Source organism: Eschrichtius robustus, chromosome 3, assembly GCF_028021215.1.
Source record: "Eschrichtius robustus isolate mEscRob2 chromosome 3, mEscRob2.pri, whole genome shotgun sequence".
Taxonomy (NCBI): Eukaryota; Metazoa; Chordata; class Mammalia; order Artiodactyla; family Eschrichtiidae; genus Eschrichtius; species Eschrichtius robustus.
Window position 1 is genome coordinate 82,151,349 of NC_090826.1, and position 20,951 is coordinate 82,172,299.

The window sequence follows — 20,951 nt, forward strand, 5'->3', positions numbered from 1 at the left end:
TAGGCTGTGTTGTCAAGTGGTTAAAATGTTGCCCGAAGAGACAAGAACCTGAAATTCTGGTCCTGCTCTCCATCACTCATTTCACTGGGCAAACCACTTAAACTTTCTGGGGCTCTGTGTCCTCATCCATAAAACGATGATGTTGAATGAGATGAGCTCTTTCAAAGTCAGCATTCAATTTCCCAGCTAAAGGGATGGGTAGACAGAAAAGCCTTCAAACTCTCCCATCAGGCTATGATACTTACAGCACCTTATTCTTTACCTTAGTTGGATGCCATCGACATGGAACAGTTTGTAATTATATAGTCATTCTCCACAATGTTTTTAATATTTCTTTGATCCTCCCTGGTCATCCTGGATACTATATACATATAAAGGCAGGTATCATCCTTGTGCTCCAGTTTCAAAGAGCAAGGCTGTTAAGGAACTAGTAGGAGACCTGGCAGTCATTGAACCTAACCTCTTCTCTCCAAAACTAATTTAGAGAAAATGCTCAGATGTTATTTTTTTCTAACAAATAATTATAAACATTTAAAGAGTATAGGATTATTCAAATATTTCATTTTTTTCTACCAAGGGACACTATGGTTCATTTAACTTTGAACCTATCATAGGCAAAGAGATTTGGGGGCCACTGGGAGGGGTTTATGAGCTGTAAATTGAGCGCACTGAGAGCAATTAAGCATTTAAATTAGAGCAATGTGTAAAATTAACAGCTGGTAAGTGTTGTCAATTGTAAACGACAGACCTCCTGCTTGGCATAATCTGAATACAAATTGAAGAAACGAAATTGAATAATGGAGAGTAGAATCTGGATTTGGTAATTTGGAGAGTAAATTCAGATTACATATATTGCTGGAATAGCTTTAAAATTAATCTGGAAGTGCAGCATCTCCTCTAGGAATGCTTGACTGGACAAAGATCTGTTAGGCTCTTTAAAATGTGCTTAAATTACAGTTTAATTATTCTCATAGTTAATAGCTTGGAATCGTTTCAAGAGAATCTGACCTTGAAGACTGATGTCTATTTATCTTATAACCATTTTTTGGTGTTAAAAAGAATGGTTATAATGAAGACCTAGATATTTCTATTTACACACATGGTATTTATAAAATTTATTGAAACAATGGTTCTCACCATGATCCCAGGATCCTTCCTTAGGACTTGCCAAAGGGAAGGAAAGGGAGTTCCTGAGACATTGGTCTCCTAGCTTTCTATCATTGACCAACTTCTCAATTAAGTATGTTTTAAATCCTCTGTAATAAAGTATTGATAATTGTTGAAGGGAAAAAGGTCATGGGATTTGAATTTATACTTGGTCTGACCTGCACTTATTACTCCTCTTTTTCACATCAAAATCAACTCATCCTAGATCTGTGGATCTCTGAGTTTTTTTAAGGTGGCAGGTTTGGTAATTTCTAATAAATCAGGAGACATAAATCACAGAAGGAAGCCATATTTGTTTTATTAATTGGAAAAGGGAAAGTTCTGAAAAGCTTGAAGGGTCTTTTAGTGTTGCTATAGTTTTTTTGGTTCCTTCTTACTTTTGTCTTAGAACGGATGAGATCCTGAAACACATGCTCAGTACTTCATGCATTCATGAGCTTATTCAACAAATGCATATTGAGTGGTCTCTAAATGCCAGGCACAGTGTCAGAAGTTAATGATACAAAAGTGAATAAGGCTGTTCCTGGCCCTCAAGGAACTCCCCTGGTGAAGTAGGAGAGATAGAAACATAGATATAACCACAACAGAATAATAATACCTCAATACTTTGAGCGCTCAATGTTAGACACTTTATTAGATGATTTACATATGATATGTCATTTAATCCTACCACCAACCCTAAGAGATAGGGGTACATCTCCCTATTTGCAGATGAGGAGACTGAGGCTTATAGAGAGTTACCTTGGCCATTCTCTCAGTCTCCTCTGTACATTTAATTCCTCTGCCTGAAACTTTCTACCCACCTTATTTATTTATTATTTTTATTTATTTATTTATTATTATTATTAATTATTTTTATTTATTTATTTATTTATTTTTTGGCCTCACCACGTGGCTTGCGGGAACTTAGTTCCCTGGCCAGGAATCTAACCCGGGCCCCAGCAGTGCAAGCGCTGAGCCCTAACCACTGGACCACCAGGGAATTCCCTCTACCCACCTTCATTTAATTCCTGTTTGTCCTTCAAGAAAGCCTTCCTTGACCCTGGGAAGTGTCAATGCCTTGCCTAATGCTCCCCGTATGTATCTCTAGCTGTGCACTTGTCTCTCTAAATTTTAATTTACTGTCTGAATCCACAACCAGACTGCATTAGGACTAATTTCTTTCAGGGTGAGCACAGGTTTGTCATCTTTGTATTCCTGGAACATGGCTCAGTGTGTTTCATGTAACTCATACTGTAAAAAGCTATTTGATTGAATGAAACATGGCAGAGTCAGGATTTGACCCTATGTCTGCTTAGCTCCAAAGCCCTGGCCCCTCTTCACTCTGTTAATCTGCTTCCTGATCTCATGAGATAAGTGCAGTTGTAGAGATATATACAAAATATGGGAGCACAGAGGAGAGAAACTCACAGTGGGGTTCACAGAGAAGGTAATATTTGAGCTGGGTTTTGAAGAATGTGTAGTAATTTGTCAAGTTGAGAAAGTAGCAAAAGCACCCTAGTAGAGAAACAGTTCACACAATGCCATGAGAGAGCAACGTATATTTGATTTATAAAGAGCAGTGCGGGGGCTTCCCTGGTGGCGCAGTGGTTGAGAATCTGCCTGCCAATGCAGGGGACGCGGGTTCGAGCCCTGGTCCGGGAGGATCCCATATGCCGTGGAGCAACTGGGCCCGTGAGCCACAACTACTGAGCCTGCGTGTCTGGAGCCTATGCCCCGCAACAAGAGAGGCCGCGACGGTGAAAGGCCCGTGCACCGCGATGAAGAGTGGCCCCGCTTGCTGCAACCAGAGAAAGCCCTCGCACAGAAACGAAGACCCACCACAGCCATAAATAAATAAATAAATAAAATGCTGGCCTAACTCCTAGAGAGTTTCATTAAAAAAAAAAAAAAAAGAGCAGTGGGTAATTCCATATTGATAAAGTATAGGCTGAAAGGGGTTGAGTGATAGTAGGCGGAAAAGGAAAGCTGGGGCACATCAGCATGAGAGGGACCTTGTATGCCATTCTAAGTAAAGAATTTGGCCACTGATGGTTTTTTTTTTTTTTTTTAAACCCCCACATTTGTTTATTTATTTATTTTTTGGCTGTGTTGGGTCTTCGTTTCTGTGCGAGGGCTTTCTCTAGTTGTGGCAAGCAGGGGCCACTCTTCATCGCGGTGTGCGGGCCTCTCACTATCGCGGCCTCTCTTGTTGCGGAGCACAGGCTCCAGACGCGCAGGCTCAGTAGTAGTGGCTCACGGGCCTAGTTGCTCCGCGGCATGTGGGATCTTCCTAGACCAGGGCTCGAACCCCTGTGCCCTGCATTAGCAGGCAGATTCTCAACCACTGTGCCACCAGGGAAGCCCCCACTGATGGTTTTTAAATAGAGAAGGTCCCACTTGATAGAGAGGCGCTGAAGTCAGAGTACTTGGATTCGGGACCTAATTTTGTCCCTCATTGCTTGACCTTAGGGGTTCCCATGTCTTCAGTTTCCTAACTGAAAATTATAACACCCTACCAACCACCTCGCAGAGTTGTTATGAGAGTCAATTAAGATATGTAACCGAAAGCATTTTGTAAACTGAAAAGCTAACCACTATAAATGTTAACTTATTATTAACTTAGCATATGTATTAGTTTGTTAGGTCTGCCATAACAAATACCACAGACTGGGTGGCTTAAAGAACAGAAATTTATGGGACTTCCCTGGTGGTCTAGTGGATAAGACTCCCAATGCAGGGGGCCCGGGTTCGATCCCTGGTCGGGGAAATAGATCCCACATGCATGCCACAACTAAGAGCCTGCATGCCGCAAGGAAGATCCTGCATGCCGCAACTAAAACCCGGCGCAGCCAAAATAAGTTAAAAAAAAAAACAGAAATGTATTTTCTCACAGTTTTGGAGGCTAGAAGTCCCAGATCAAGGAACTGGCAGGGTTGATTTCATTCTGAGACCTCTCTCCTTGGCTTGTAGATGGCCGTCTTCTCCCTGTGCCTTCACATGGTCTTTTCTCTGTGTATGTCTGTGTCCTAATCTCTTTTCATAAGGACACCAGTCACATTGGGTTAGGGCCACCCTAATTAATAACCTCATTTTACCTTATCTTACATTTTACCTTTTTTTTTTAATTGGCATTTTACCTTAATTACCTCTTTTTTTTTTTTTTTGGCTGCATTGGGTCTTCATTGCTGTGTGCAGGCTTTCTCTAGTTGCAGCGAGGGGAGCTACTCTGTTGTGGTGCACAGGCTTCTCATTGCAGTGGCTTCTCTTGTTGTGGACACGGGCTCTAGGCACGAGGGCTTCAGTAGTTGTGGCACGTGGGCTCAGTAGTTGTGGCTCACAGGCTCAGTAGTTGTGATGCAGGGGCTTAGTTGCTTCGCGGCATGTGGGATCTTCCCGGACCAGGGCTCGAACCCGTGTCCTCTGCATTGGCAGGCGGATTCTTAACCACTGTGCCACCAGGGAAGTCCCTTAATTACCTCTTTAAAGGCCCTATCTCCAAATGCAATCACATTCTGAGTTACTGGGGGTTAGGACTTCAATATATGAATTTTGCAGGTGACACAATTTAGCCCATAACAGCATATAATAAAAACAAAATGTAACAACTCCACAATATCAACTCAGGTAATGCCAAATGAAAAATGGAAATTTTAAGTTATTTTCTGACCACACCATTCAAACAAGACATGGAGTTGTGGACCCATTCCCACATCTTCCCTATGAAATGGATCCTGTGGTCAGAGATTATGTTAAGTGGGATATCGTGCCTGTGGATCAAGCATCCCATAAATCCCAGAAAATGGTGCTGGCTGTGGATCTGTGAGCAGGAATGGAAAACCCATACCTGGAGTAATAAGTATCTAGCTCTGTGAGGATGAACCACTGGCTCTTCCAGGATGGAAGGGACATTTAAGTCCGTCTCTTTGAGGAATAGTTCCATAGGAGGACCCCAGTGTTTGTCCATGTTGCTGACAGTTTGGACATTCAGAGGCAGCAATAGATAGACTGGCCCTGGGAAGTAGAAGTTCATGTTTTGTGGCCAATACATAGCCTCCCTCTCTTCCACTACAGTCAGTCTGGTCATGTGCCCATCATGCCTGATCCAGACTTGACAATGGCAATGGCCAGCTAACATCAACTAGCTGAGAAATTTTGTCTGCTTTGTTCAGCACTTCTGTGGTAGATGCTTCTGGCAGGCATTAGTACTTGATACAAAAATCTTCATACTTGGTGCCTACTCTCTGTGTCCTTCAACAAGCCTGTGTTCCTTATCTCCAATCTTCCAGTCCTTTTCTTTCCACACCCCTGACCAGATGGTCATGCCATTGGCCACTTCCAGGAGTCTCTACATATTCGTTCCTCAGACCATTTCTCCTTTCACACCATCCCATGGCAGGCAGTGTTAATTAACTGATTGGTGAATTTTGAAGATGAACATGCTCCTTGTTGTTTCTCTTTGGAATCTACCTTCCTAAAAAAAACACACACATCCTGGGTTGTTCCTCTATGCTGTGAATTTTACAGAGATAGGCTTAGCATTGCCCAGTGCTGCCTGTGAGTGTGTGGGTCAATTTGTCCAATGCTGCTGCTAAACTGCCTCCTCCAAACTAGCCTTTATCAGCAATTAAGGTGATACTTTGATCTCCAGCTGCCTGACTCCTGCATCTTTCTCTGGATTAGTTCCTAGCTCTGGAAATATTACTGATTATGCAACTGAAACCCCAGTAGAAAGGACAGTGCTTCTGTACTCTAAAACTTCTCCAGAGAGGCAGGCACTTCTCTGGGCCTAGAGAATTATAGGAACATTTGAAGTCATGGTGGACCCGGGAGCTGAAGCAGCTTGAAAGAACATTATCCCTTGACAGAAAGTTATAGGTGACAATGGGGTCTGAAGGACACAGAGGTAGGTGCAGTCTTGTTGCTTCATCTCCTTGGCTCTCTGCAGGGCTCCTTTCTAGGAAGCTGTTGTGATGAGAGCCAAGACCAGGCTCCTGCAGCAACCCAAATTCTTTGAACTCATAGTTCATTTGGACCACATCACGGAGAGAACTTTGGAAGGATCAGAGTGAAAATATTTTTTCTTATTCTCTTTGAAAGACTAAATATTTTTCTTTATATGCATTTCTGTTGTTCATTACAGAGTCTTTCTATACATTCAACTCTATACAAATATTAATTTCCTACCTCACTTGAGGCGTTTACTATTTTATATATTCATATATATATATATATATATATATATATATATATATATATATATATATATATGATGTGAGAGAAAAAAATAAGCAGTTGAGCTTCTCACGTTTCTTACAAGTATTTCTTTAGTGACTACATGCCAATATGGAATAAGCAACTTTTTCTTTTCAAAGCAATGTTAAAATACTTTTGCTTGAGCTAGTGAGTTATCAGGAAGGAAGAAGTTCACATATAAGTGTGGGAACTAGAGCACTTAATTTCACCTCAGAATATAAGTGTCTTGGGTTTCTGTGTAAAAGAAACAGAATGCATTTGATGTTTACTCTCTTAATTTTCATAGTACCAACAGTTGCCCCCCATCTGGCATTCTGGTGGCCACACCTGGGTCATCACAAAACTGAAAACAGATGTGTTGGCTCCTAGAAAGCAGAAGTACGTGTCAGATTCAATCAGAGAAGCAATGGGAACATTACAGGGTGAAGCCTGTGTTTAACCACAAGATGCCAAATTTGATTGGGGTTGCCACTGACAAAGAGAAGCCATAGATGAGCAGCTGGGAAAGGAAGAGAGGCAGAAGGAGAAAAGAGATGGAGATAAGACATGGGAAAGCAGATGTAGCTCAATCCAGTGTACTTTGGTGTGTTATGGGGTTTGGGTTGCTTTGAGTGAGCTCAGTGCTACAATCATTCCTCTCACCTCCCTGCACTGCCCAGCATTTGACACCTGTAACATGTACACTTTCATAGACGGCCAAATATCATGGCAATCAAGAGCCTTTGCTTTGAAGTCCGGAAATCTGGAGTCAAGGCCCAGCTCCATTATTTACCACTGTGTGATCAGTAATTAACTCAACAATTAACAGCTCTGACTTTTAGTTTCTTTATCTGTAAAATGGAGCCAAGAAGGGATTCTTCCTCATAGAAAGGTGTGGTGATGATTATATGAGATAATAGATTATAGAGTTCTTAACACAATGTCTGGCACATGAGTCCTAATAAAAGTTAGCCAGTTTTATTAACCTGGGTCAATAGTGCTCTGAGCTCTAGAAAGACCGAGAGGTGTGTGGACGTGTCTTTCTTTACTCCCCACCTTCACCAAAGCCATTCCTCTTTTATCTATTTTATATGTCTTCTGTGAAGATTTTACTTGAGTGAAGTTTTGCTTTTAAAAAACCCTTCGAAACCATGATCTAAATCACCGATATAAATCTTGAATTGGGCAAGTCCTACAACTTACCCAGGACACTTTTCTAGAAAATTCTCTCCAGACTATTAGGGATTACCCTTTGGTATACAATACCCCATGAATACAATGTCCCATCAACTATGAAGACATTTGTAATGCCATCATCCTGCCTACACTTTAATATCTTAAAGGAGACACTGAGAAATTTTTGCTAACTGCCCTGCTCTAATCTGGAAACATTGCAGCCACAGCATTACCTCAATCTATCAGTCTGGTTGATAGAAAAAGAAGCAATATTGTTTCTCTTTGGTTTCATTGTTTCCAGTGCAGCTTCACATGCTGGCAATGATCATTTACAGGTTCTTCAATAAATCTGTTCCCTCCATACAGAGTTAAATACCATGGGAATTCATATAAGTTAAATAAAGGGAATGGGAGAGTAGACATAGGAAAAGCTTTGATTTCTATAATTTCATGCCAAGGAAGTTCGATTGAGAGAGAAGTTTTAAAAATCCCTTTCTGGCATTAGTTATATAGTTAAGTAGTTTTCTTTAAAAAATAACAAAGCTAGATGCATTATCATTTTAAAAGGTTAAGTTGATGCATCTTTTCATGCACTAAGTATTCTTAATGTAGAAGAAGATCCCAGGTGGTCTCTCTGATTGTTCTATGCTTGATCAACGCTTCGAAAATTAGTCTGGGATTGTATTTCCCATGCCTCCACCTCCATTTACCAAAAGGTAGCATATCAACCATCTGCACAGGGATAAAATTTACATCATGCAGTTTTTAAAAGAATAAGTTGTTTTCATAGCAGGACTATGACACAAGAAGGCAACAAAAGTGAATTTTATAACCTTAAAGGGCAAGGGTCTGGAAAAATAAATAAGTTCATTACATTTATTTGACAATAATGAAAATACTTTTTTTAAAAAAAGCAGAAAGATGTTTTTGCTGATATAGAGAGAGGATTGTAAATCTTACTCTAAAAACTAAGTAAATAAAATCTTTAAGTAAAGTAGAGTATATTTGGTCAGAGGATAGGATATATTGATAATCAAACACCACATGCACACTATGAACATAATGTTCTGGGAATTAAATCTTCAAAGCACTGAAATACAATGTTATTAAAAAAAATTGAATGTAATGCCATCATTTAAAATTTTTGAATTACTACATGAGTTCCAGGGTCGTACATGAAACCCCATAATCATTATGTAGTACTGGGTTAACAAGGGAAGTGTCAGCTAACAGGCATTTCTCAGTAATGGAATAAAAGATAATAGAATTTCTGCATTCAATAGCATCTAGTGGCCCATCACCGCAGCTTAAACATTTTTTCTTCAAAACTATATTCTTTCATCTAAATCTACATTCTGTAAGCATTTTTGAGCTCCTAATGTTGTAATAATTATAAAATAACTTAGAAGTGTTCTGTGCTTTGGCTACATGAAACTTGATTGAATATTTCTCTTAAGCAATCTGTTTAGATGACCTTTAATTCTTATTAAGGCCATAAATTAGCTACAGATAAAAAGCTACTAAAAGTTATTATTGAGCATCTACAATTTTAATTTACAAACTACCTTTCTACTCATTTGCTCTGGAGAGGTTTGGGAGGCTGATGAGCTTTTTCTCATCCCTCTCCTGGTTTATCTGATGCACATCCAGACCAGATGCCTACCCCAATGAACCATGATGCATGCCCCAACTAACCACAACTATGCTCCCCTCATCATCCAACTGCTCAACCCCTCCCTGTTCCCTCAGTCAACCACAGACCCTCTTGGGGATTTAAACCTTTTATGCAGGGCAATCTGTTCCCCACTTAGACTCATGCCTAAGTATCCAAGTGATCATGGCATATATTTTCACTGAACTTTTCTTTCAACTGAATCTAGAAGAGTTAAGAAAAATGACTCAGTAATTCACTCTTCTAGCTTTTTTAGGTTAGGACAGTATAAGGGAGAGATGAAATCATCCAATTAGATTTTTTAGAGCCTTCAGAGTAAAACATCATTTGCTCAAAGTCACTCAGTTAGAAAAAAAATTAAACTAGGGAAACGTTATGTCCTCAGATGCATTGCTTATCCAAAGCTGTATCTAAAATCATTTAGAAATCAAATATTTCCATCGAGTTGGTTTCATGGCCATGCAACCTGTGCAGTTCACACAGGGTCCGCACTCAAAAGTGCGCCACACTTGACTTAATGCTCTACTGTCTTCATCTTGAAATTCTTAATAATTTGAACTTTGAACTTATATATTGTAAGTGAAGTCTGATGGGACAATGTGGCCTGTGCATGAACAGAGGAGATAAAAGTGTTCTCCATTCTTTGCTGCTGAATTTGCATGTAACTTTCTAGTTTTGCCCCATGAACGCAGAATTCTGGAGGAGAGCCACAATGCCTGAGTGTTCAGCAAGATTCAAAACAAGTACAAGGTAAGCCTGTTATGTCCAAAACTAAGTGGGGCCTTGACAGCCCCACGAGGCTTGTGCTTTCTGTTCAAAGCAGAACTTGCTTTCTGGTTTCCTAAGAAACACAGATGATTGAAAAACACTATCATACCCTTTCTTATTTGTGTTGCTCCCCTATATTAGCCAACCATTTACACTGAAAATGACATAGAAGGAAAGGGAAAGATAGCGACCTATAGTTCTTTTTTTTTTAATAATTTTGCTTGTGGCCTTTTTTCAAGTTTATTTATTTATTTATTTATGGCTGCGTTGGGTCTTCGTTTCTGTGCGAGGGCTTTCTCTAGTTGCGGCAAGCGGGATCCACTCTTTATCGCGGTGCGCGGGCCTCTCACTATCGCGGCCTCTCTTGTGGAGCACAGGCTCCAGACGCGCAGGCTCAGTAGTTGTGGCTCATGGGCCTAGTTGCTCCGCGGCATGTGGGATCTTCCCAGACCAGGGCTCGAACCCGTGTCCTGTGCATTGGCAGGCAGATTCTCAACCACTGCGCCACCAGGGAAGCCCCCCCGACCTATAGTTCTTTTACTTTCAGTTCTTCTTTACTCATCAGTAAACTGAAGATAGTACTTGTAGGATGTGTGCATATCAAGAAGTGAAATAAAAACAGTTGAGTTATTTTTGTGCTGTGTTTCCACTGTTCTGGTAAGGACGAAATATATGTGCATATATGAGCTACAATATATGAAATCTGTAATTTTGGTAATTCTGCATGAATTACATGCTCTTATATTTGCATTTAAAACTGGCATTGCACGATACAAAGATGAATATTAAAATTCATGTTAATAATTTAAAATTTTACTTTTTCTTTATTTAGAATCACAAAAATATCAAATAAAAAACACCATTGCAAATCAGAAAAAGACCTCAGAAGAAAGAAAAAAACTTTATATTTTAGTACCTTTCTAAAAAAAAAAAAACAGCTTTATTAAGATACAGTTCACAAAAATGAAATCTTGCCATTTGTGACAACATGGATGGATCTGAAGAGTATTATGCTAAGTGAAATAAGTAAGACAGAGAAAGATAAATACCATATGATTTCACTTATATGTGGAATCTAAAAAAACAGAACAAGGAGATACAAACCTCTAGTTATAGAATAAATAAGCCACGGGGATGTAATACACAACACAAGGAATACGGTCAATAATATCACAGTAACTTTGTATGGGGACAGATGGTTACTACATTTATCAAGGTGATCATTTCATAATGTATGCAAATGTCAAATCACTACATAGTATACTTGAAACTAACATAATATTGTATGTCAACTATTTCAATAAAAAAAGATGGGTCTGATTCCCTCATTCCTTGAAAGCAAGAAATGTATCATTTATGACTGTCACTGTATTCTCAGTACCTAACGTAATGCCTGGTGCACAGTAGGCACTCAGACATGATGTTCAACGAGTGGAGAAATAAACAGATCTTCATGGAGCTGCAAGATTAATCAGGGATAGATTTTGTGGAACAATGTCACCGATATGCATCTTATCAGCAGGGTATCTTTTTTTCTTCCATGCCATAGCTATTTTTATTCGAGTCACAACTGGAGGATGGTTTTACATCCTTGGCAACATAAAGGCAGCAGCTTGCTTCTTTTCTGGCTTAGGACTTTAAAGAATGAAGTATCTTTAAAAGGAAGTTAAGGGACTTACCTGGTGGTGCAGTGGTTAAGAATCCGCCTGCCAGTGCAGGGGACGCAGGTTCGAACCCTGGTCAGGGAAGATCCCACATGCCATGGAGAAACTAAGCCCATGTGCCACAACTACTGAGCCCGTGTGCCACAACTACTGAGCCCACGTGCCACAACTACTGAAGCCCACGTGCCTAGAGCCCATGCTCTGCAACAAGAGAAGCCACTGCAAGGAGAAGCCCGTGCACCACAACAAAGAGTAGCCCCAGCTTGCCTGCGCGCCGCAACTAGAGAAAGCCTGAGCGCAGCAACGAAGACCCAATGCAGTCAAAATAAATAAATATTTTAAAAAAGAAGTTAAAATCCATTGGAAAGATATAACTTGATAGCTTCCATCACTAGTTATTAATAGATTCTAGAACAGATCTCGAAGCAATTCCTTATAGTAGCACAATATCCTAAGTTAAAAGCAAGTGCAATCAACCTTCTAACACTTTCTTTTTAAATCTTTTTAAAGACACTTCCTAGGGACTTCCCTGGTAGCACAGTGGTTAAGAATCCGTCTGCCAATGCAGGGGACACGGGTTCGAGCCCAGGAAGATCCCACATGCTGCAGAGCATCTAAGCCCGTGTGCCACAACTACTGAGCCTGCACTCTAGAGCCTGCAAGCCACAACTACTGAGCCCACGTGCCACAACTACTGAAGCCTGCTTGCCTAGAGCCCATGCTCTGTAACAAGAGAAGCCACCGCAATGAGAAGCCCGTGCACCGCAATGAAGGGTAGCCCCTGCTCGTGGCAACTAGAGAAAGCCCATGCACAGCAATGAAGACCCAACGCAGCCAAAAATACATAAATAAATAAATGTATTTAAAAAATAAAAACACTTTCTATAAATAACTTTATATGAGAAATATTGTTATAACTTATAAAATGATCTATTTCTCTCTCTGTATCTTCACTGTCTTGAACATAGTCTTGATTAAAATTATAGCCTTACTTTTCACCGAAATAAAATTTAAGTTATCTAAAATATACTTTAAAAAAGTACTATAGATAATGGAGATACACGCTCCCCTCTGTCTCTCCTCAGCACCCTTGTAGTAATCAGAACAGCAACCTCCTTTCTTCTCTTGTTTCCATTTTTTTATTATCCAATCAATGTTCTGTATCAGTACATTGAGCTCTCCTAATTATTTTTACAGTTGCATAGTATTCCATTAATGGATGTAACATTGTTTATTTAACCAGTTCTCTATAGATCAGTGGCCTTCATCAGGGGACTGGGAAAGATCTTGTCCCCCAGCTTTACCCCAGGGGACATGTGGGAATGTCTGCAGTCATTTTGGTTTGGAGGGAAGAATGCTACTGTCATCTAGTGAGTAGAGGCCAGGGATGCTGCTAACCATCCTACAGTGCAGAGGACAACCCCACAACAAAGAATTTATCTGGTCCAAAATATCAGTTAGTACTGAGATTGAGAAACCATGCTATAGATGGGCACTTGGGGTCTTTCCAGTCTTGGCTAGTACGAACAATTATTCAACACATAACTTTGTAAATTTGTTGTTTTATATAAATGCAAATATATTTTTAGGATAAATTGCCAGAAGTGAGATTGCTGGGTCAAAGAATAAACGCAACTGAAATGCCTTCCAAATGTCCTCCAAGGGACTGTGGATTTTATACTCCCAGCAGCATTTTATTTATTTCCATAATCTTGTCAGCAGAGTGTGTAGTCACACTTTTGCTTTTTAACAATCTGAAAGATGCAAGACGTTATTTCAGCTAGTTTTATTTTGCAGTTATCTTATGATAACATCTTTTTATATGTTTAAGGGCCATTTGTGTGTTTGTTTTGGCTGCACCACGCAGCTTGCGGGCTCTTAGTTCCCCGACCAGGGATTGAACCTGGGCCCTGGCAGTGAAAGCATTGAGTCCTAACCACTGGACCTCCAGGGAATTCTCAGGGCCATTTGAATTTTGTTTTCTGTTGCCTGAGTGTGAGATTCAGACAGTTGTCTATTGGATCGAGTTTTCAGAGGAAGGGACTTAGACAATAGCCCCCTCTACAGTGTCATGCAAGAAACCACCACGGATGGAGGGTAGAGACAGAATTTTCTCTCTTATCTGGGCAAGAGTCAAACTTCCATTTTACTTGAACTATAAAGATGGGATAATCACCAAAGATTGATGATTTAGGACTCTTCCAGTTGCTGGGTTATTGCAGCTAAGGACCTACACTCCTTGACAATAGAATTTCTAGACAGTGAGTTCCATGAGAATGCAAAAATCCACAAAAACAGTGTCTCTGGTGTTTTTTGTTCATTAATGTATCTCCAGAACCTAGAATAGTGCTTGGTGCATAGTTGGCTCAATAAATAGCTGTTGGAATGAATGGATAATCTGCAAACTGTGTTATAAGGATATGGGAATGGCAATGGAAAGAAAATGACAAGAAAGAGGCCTAGAAAAAAAGAATTTGTTGATTGGGACTGGAGTGTCAAGGGTAAGGAAGGAGTTAAGAGGATTTAGAGGATTAACCAGCTGGTGACTTTGGGAATTGTAGCCCCATTGACATAAGCAGGACAGTCAGAAGGGTGTCCAGTTACAGGTGTTAGTTCGTGTTCATGCTGAGTTAGAGGAAATGACGGGATATTCGAGTGGAAATACTCAAAGGCAGAGAAGGGACAGAGTTGAAGGTATTGACTTGGAAGACATTTGTTAAAAGGGTTGATATTTCAATATTGCCTGAGATCTTTGAAGGACAGAATTATTTTTTTTAAACTTTGTTCTCATAGAATTTTTTTAAAAATTAATTAATTAATTTATTTTTGGCTGTGTTGGGTCTTCGTTTCTGTGCGAGGGCTTTCTCCAGTTGTGGCAAGCAGGGGCCACTCTTCATCGCGGTGCGCGGGCCTCTCACTATCGCGGCCTCTCCCGTTGCGGAGCACAGGCTCCAGACGCGCAGGCTCAGTAGCTGTGGCTCACGGGCTGAGTTGCTCCCCGGCATGTGGGATCCTCCCAGACCAGGGCTCGAACCCGTGTCCCCTGCATGGGCAGGCAGACTCTCAACCACTGCGCCACCAGGGAAGCCCCTGAAGGACAGAATATTGAAACAAACGTTTGCTAGGAAAAAATTTATTTTTAAAACTTTTTTGAGAAATAGGTGAGCTCAGCTAATCAATAAAATAAGCCCTTGCTCCGTCAGCTATCCTCACTTCCTTGTATTTTCAAGTTCTCTCTCTCAAATGGCAACTTTCTCTAATCAATAAATGTGCTCAAATATCGCTAGTACTAATAATGTTCTCTCTCACTCCTCTGGTGACCTGCCTATCTCCTCTTCAAGCCCACAGGGTCTCACCTTTCCAAAGTGATCAAAGGTTTTCCCAAACAGAGAGGAGTTTTGATGCCAGGTGGTGACAATTTTTAACCTTTTATTATGAAAAATTTAAAATAGTTACAAAAGTAGAACAGAATAAAGAATTCCTGTCACCAGATTAAATAATTACCAACTCATGGGCAATTTTGTTCAATATGTTAGCCCCCTATTGCCCTCATCATTTCTTATGAGCAAATCCCAGACTTCAAATGGCTTCATAGAGAAATATTTCAGTGTGTATTTCCAAAAGATATGGACTCTTTAAAAAACATAATCACAAAACTATTGTCACATCTAAAAACGAACAGTTTCTTAATATCATCTAATATTCAGTGTTCAAATATCCTTGATTGTCTCACAAAGTTTGTTTTTTTACAGTATTTGTTTCAATCAGGATCCAAATAATGTCCATACATTGCAATTGGTTGCTATGTCTTTTACCTTTTTTAATCTATAGATTCCCCTGCACTCTGCCCCCCTTAACTTGACATTTATTTGTTGAAAAAACCATGTTTTTTATCCTATAGAGTTTCCATAGTCCAGATTTGCTGAGTTATCCCCAATGATATTGTTTAGTATATTCTTCTGTCCCTTGTATTTCCTGTAAATTGATAGTTTAGATCTAAGCTAGGTTTGCTTAGATTTTGGATTTTTTTTTTTTTTTTTGGGCAGGACTACTTCATATGCGGTATCAGACACTTACAAAAGGCATACAATGTCTGATTATCTCTCTTTTTTAATGTTAGCAGATGTAATTAATACATCTATTAAGTCATTAGAAGTTGTAAAATGGTGATATTCTAGTTCTATAAGTCCTTCTGCATTTTTAGCTAGAATACTTCTATAATAAGAAATTTTCTCTCATGAACTATTTGGTTATTTGGTAGAGTTCATATAGGAAAGGTAGAATAAGGGTTTGATTCTTTCCTTTTTTTTTTACTGGTTTTCAAAATACAGTGTTGGTTCCCTAGAACCTTCTAAATGTGACCAATTAGTTTCTTCTAATCATTATGAACTCATGGATTTAAAGTTTATGTTTTTCAATCCACTGCAATTATTTTCTTTTTTAATAACTTAATACTTAAATTATCCCATCTTTGGTCACTTGGCTTCTGAGTTCTTTGATTTGCCAGTGGTCTTTGATTTGCCTTCTTGCTTTGTGGTATTACAAAATATTCCAAGCTTTTCTTTTATCTTTTCTGCCCTAGACAGAACCAGCCATTTCTCCTAGGATCCTTGATTTCTTTTAGTTCAAAATGCTACATACAGCCTACAAACTGGGCACTGGGGTTGCTCATTACTTCTGGTTTCTCATTGTTTCTAGACCATTTTGGTGGGCAGAGATAGGAAATGTATATATCTATATATTTAAAGATAAAAGACATTATGAGATCATACTGATATTTTCAATTCAAATTCAGGGTTTTTTTTCCTCTGCTCTTTTGCATTTATATCTCCTTTGTCCCATGGCAAAAATCCCAGTTCTCAGTGATGCCAGTATCATTGTTAATTTGCTTTATGCCACAACACACAATTATCCCAGGATAATACCAACACCTCCATCAACTATATGAATACTGAAACTGAAAACAGTTTAAGGGTTTTTTTGTTTGTTTTCTTTTGTTTTTGCAATTCTTTTTCCTTAAGGTATATCCCAATAGGAACCTACAGTCAAATTACTGTGTTTTAAAGTCATTTGGAATAGTTCCTCTCTGTGTGGTTATGCCACCAACTGGATATGTGGTTAAGTTGAATTGGTTTTTTGCTTTAAATTTTTCAAGATTTTTTAAAATTTCATTTTGTTTTATAACTATATTAAATATTTACGTTGTTCCAGAGTCTAAACTAAAAGCAAGGTATAATTAAACACATCTATCTTCTATCCCTGTTCCCGCAGCCCTATCCTTCTTGCTCCCACAGGTAACTATTTTAAAAATTGCGTGATTGGGCTTCCCTGGTGGTGCAGTGGTTAAGAATCAGTCTGCCAGTGCAGAGGACACGGGTTTGAGCCCTGGTCCAGGAAGATACCACATGCCGCGGAGCAACTAAGCCCGTGGGCCACAACTACTGAAGCCTGCACTCTAGAGCCTGTGCTCCGCAACAAAGAGAAGTCACTGCCATGAGAAGCCCGAGCACCGCAACAAAGAGTAGCCCCCACTCTCTGCAACTAAAGAAAGCCCGCGCACGGCAACGAGGACCCAACACAGCCAAAAATAAAATAAATTAAAAAAAAAAATTGTGTGATTTATCATTCCACTTAAAAAGTATATATATAGGCAAATGTATGTGTACATCCATTTTTCTCTACTCATGCATGTATAAATAGTAGCATATCAAAACACTTTTGTCCACCTTGCTTTTTGCACTTAATACATCCTGATGATCATGTCATTTTAATACATAAAGATGTTTCTCATTTCTTTTTACAGTTTTATAATTCTACAGTGTGTAAATGTATCACAACTTTTTCAACTTTTCCCATATTAATGGACTATTGGGTTGTTTTCAGTCTTTCGATAATACAAAGAATGTAGTTATGAATAGTAGACTATAGAATAAAAAGGAAAAGGACTGAGGAAGGGGTGTCATAGTTATTATTTAAGGGCTAAGCAGAGGAAGAAGAATTAGCAAACATGCAGGTAGAAAATCCATCAGAAAAGTATTGAGGTTTGAAGATTCATATTATTTTCCTTTACTTATTTTTTTAATATTAAAAAATTACTGGACTTTATTTTTTAGAGCAATTTTAGGTTTACAGAAAAGTTGAGAAGAAAGTACAAAGTTTCCATATACTCCCTTCCCTAATCCTTCAGTTTCCCCTGTTACTAGCATCTTGCATTGGTGTGGTACATTGGTTAAAATTGATGAACCAATATCAACACATTAATATTTACTAAAGTCCATAGTTTATATTAGGCTTCAGTCTTTGTGTCGTACTATTCTATGTTTTTTTTTGTACTTCTCAATGTTCTTTTTCACTTTAAAGATACATCTTGATAATGAGTTTATTCATCTCTTATTCTTCCATATGGTATTTTATAATTAGTCATATTTTAAAATTTTTTCAAAATTAATAGATCTTTTCTTGAGAATGGGAATTACAGATCTATCTCCTCTGTCTTTACTTCTGGTTTCATGGAGCTATTTATCCACAGTCCAAAGTAGGTATCAGAAAAGGAAATATTCATAAATATTTGTAATCACACTTCTAGTATTTTCTACTTCTAATTTAAATGAACCATAGGTGTCACACTTCTTTTCTTCCTTTTAAAAGAAATATTGTATATGGGACTATGGAGAGCAAATGTTAATAGTGTTTATTTCCATATAGATTATGAGTAATTTTAATTTTATGCTTTAAACTTTTTCTATATTTTTCCAGAAATAACATCAGTACTTTATAATTGGAAAAATATGTGTTAGAGACAACTTGGTTTGTACAAAAATTTTTTTGTTTGTTTTTTATTTTATTGTGCTAACAACACTTAACATGAGACCTACCCTCTTAAGAAATTTTTAAGTATACAATATGTTATTGTTGACATAGGTACAATGTTGTACAGTAGATCTCTAGAGCTTATTCATATTATTTAATTGAAACTTTATGCTTGTTATTCTTTGATTCCATGAATTTGACTATTTTAGATACCTCACATATGTGTAATCATGCAATATTTTTCTTTCTGTGACTGACTTATTTCACTTAGCATAATGCCCTCAAGGTTCATTCATGTTGTTGCATGTGAGGTGGTTTGTTCCACAGAAGTTTGTGGCAATCGGTTTGCAGGATATCTGACACAGATCAAAAAAATTTCTTTTGGGGGCTTCCCTGGTGGCGCAGTGGTTGAGAATCTACCTGCTAATGCAGGGGACACGGGTTCGAGCCCTGGTCTGGGAAGATCCCACATGCCGCGGAGCAAATAGGCCCGTGAGCCACAACTACTGAGCTTGCGCGTCTGGAACCTGTGCTCCGCAGCAAGAGAGGCCGCGATAGTGAGAGGCCCGCGCACCGCAATGAAGAGTGGCCCCCGCTTGCCACAACTAGAGAAAGCCCTCGCACAGAAACAAAGACCCAACACAGCCAAAAAAAAAAAAAAAAGAAAAAGAAAGTAACAAATGTTCAAGTACAATTGGTGTCTTTTAAAAAAAAAAAATTTCTTTTGCTTTTGTGAAAATACAGAGGAAAAATCTAATGTTATTTTACAATGAAAATATGTTATATGTTAACAAAGGAACCCTTTTTACAGAAGCCCCTAGAAATAAAAGGAAAATTAAGGCCAAAGCAAAATTCATGTCATGACTTAAGAGCACTTTACTCCCAAAGATACAAAATCTATTAATTTAAACAGTGGGACTTCTGTCCACAAGAGTACCAAATATTCTGAATGGATAGAAGACTCGAGCTGTAAACTGATGGACTTTTGTGGTCTAAAAGCAGTTGAGAGTTTCTACCCTTAAGAAAAGATTTCTCATGTTACAGCAATTGAGGTTGTGAAAAGTGTATACAACAGATTGTGTTTCACTCTTTTTATGAGTGAAACAGCTTGCATGGCTTATTGAAGGTGGGTTAATACTGTGGGAATCCTTATTCCATTCACAACTCTGAATACGTACTTATGGTATTTATACGTCTAGAGTTTAAGTGATCACTCATTACCATCTGTACATGGATAATTTTTACCCTATGAACTATTGGTTCCAAAGTATTGTTTTGACATTATACACTATAATTGATCTAAACAGAAGTAAATACTGCAACAGTTGGTTCTCCAAAACAAAATTCAGCCCAATAATTTCCACATTATTGTGAAATCTAATATACTCATCACCCACACTTAGTTCACTACATAGTCAAAGTAAAAGTTTGGGAAAGTAAGAATGAGATCTATGTAGACATTATCATCACCCGCTTGACAAAAATCCTAAATGAAATCAATTGAGACCCCAGAGTTCAATTTAGGAAAGTTACATAGACCTAGAAGCCCCAAAATTTATCAAGTATGGCTGTTGGCTGATATTTATGGCTTCCCTTTCCATTTGTATTCTACTGTTTCTTTTTAATCATGGTACAGTATAACTTGTCTAAAATTTTTTCAAGGACTGAAGATTCAGAAACAAAACTAAACAATTTGAAAGCAAAACTTCTTGGGATTATAGATGCAATCTAAAAAATAGAAGCATAGAATATGGGAAATCTTTATAGTTTATAGCTTTTTAGACATTTTAATAGCAGCCAAGGCATAATAGGTACCAAACAATCAAATTCCAGCTACAAAGGATTGTTTTAAGACTCATTTTAAAAGTTTTATAAACAGCTTCTCATAATCATAACACTTCCCACCAATTAAAAAAAGGAGGGTGGGAAAGCACATGGATTAGACAAGAGGATTATTGTTAGACATAATTGATGTTATTTATTTACAAGTATGTATTTCTAAGTATCAGAATAATTGAAGTTTTGTGTTGAGTCGTATAATCAAAATTTATCTAAAGTTGGAGAGAGAAAATATCCTGATAGACTGCTGTATTGATTAATTCCTAACCTGAGTTGTAATGCATACTGACCTGACTAATATAATCTGAGACTATTAGGTCAATATTACTGTAATTATCTAATTCTGAAAGTTCATACACATATGGTTGGCTCTAATAACCCTTGAATATGTTGGTAATTCATTGAGGAGTTTTGACCTGTTCTAACAACCACAGCAAAAAAGGAATCAATGGGAGTGTTCAATTGTTAAGGAACCCAATAAGAGAGGGAAGAGAAATTCACATTCCTAGAATGCCACTATATATCAGATATCATGCTAGGCACTTTACATGGGTTACTTACTTAATATTTCCAACAATCCTATGAGTGATATATTGTATTATTATCTTACTTCACAGATGAAAAAAAATAAGACTTAAAGG

The 20,951-nt window shown here is 38.4% G+C and overlaps 1 non-coding gene across 1 annotated transcript; it reads right to left on the reverse strand.

Annotated features, from left to right (window-relative positions):
• Positions 1-2,077: 2,077 nt before the first annotated feature.
• Positions 2,078-2,149, reverse strand: TRNAA-UGC (transfer RNA alanine (anticodon UGC)). Its single transcript has one exon. It is a non-coding gene; the product is annotated as a tRNA-Ala (tRNA).
• Positions 2,150-20,951: the final 18,802 nt, after the last annotated feature.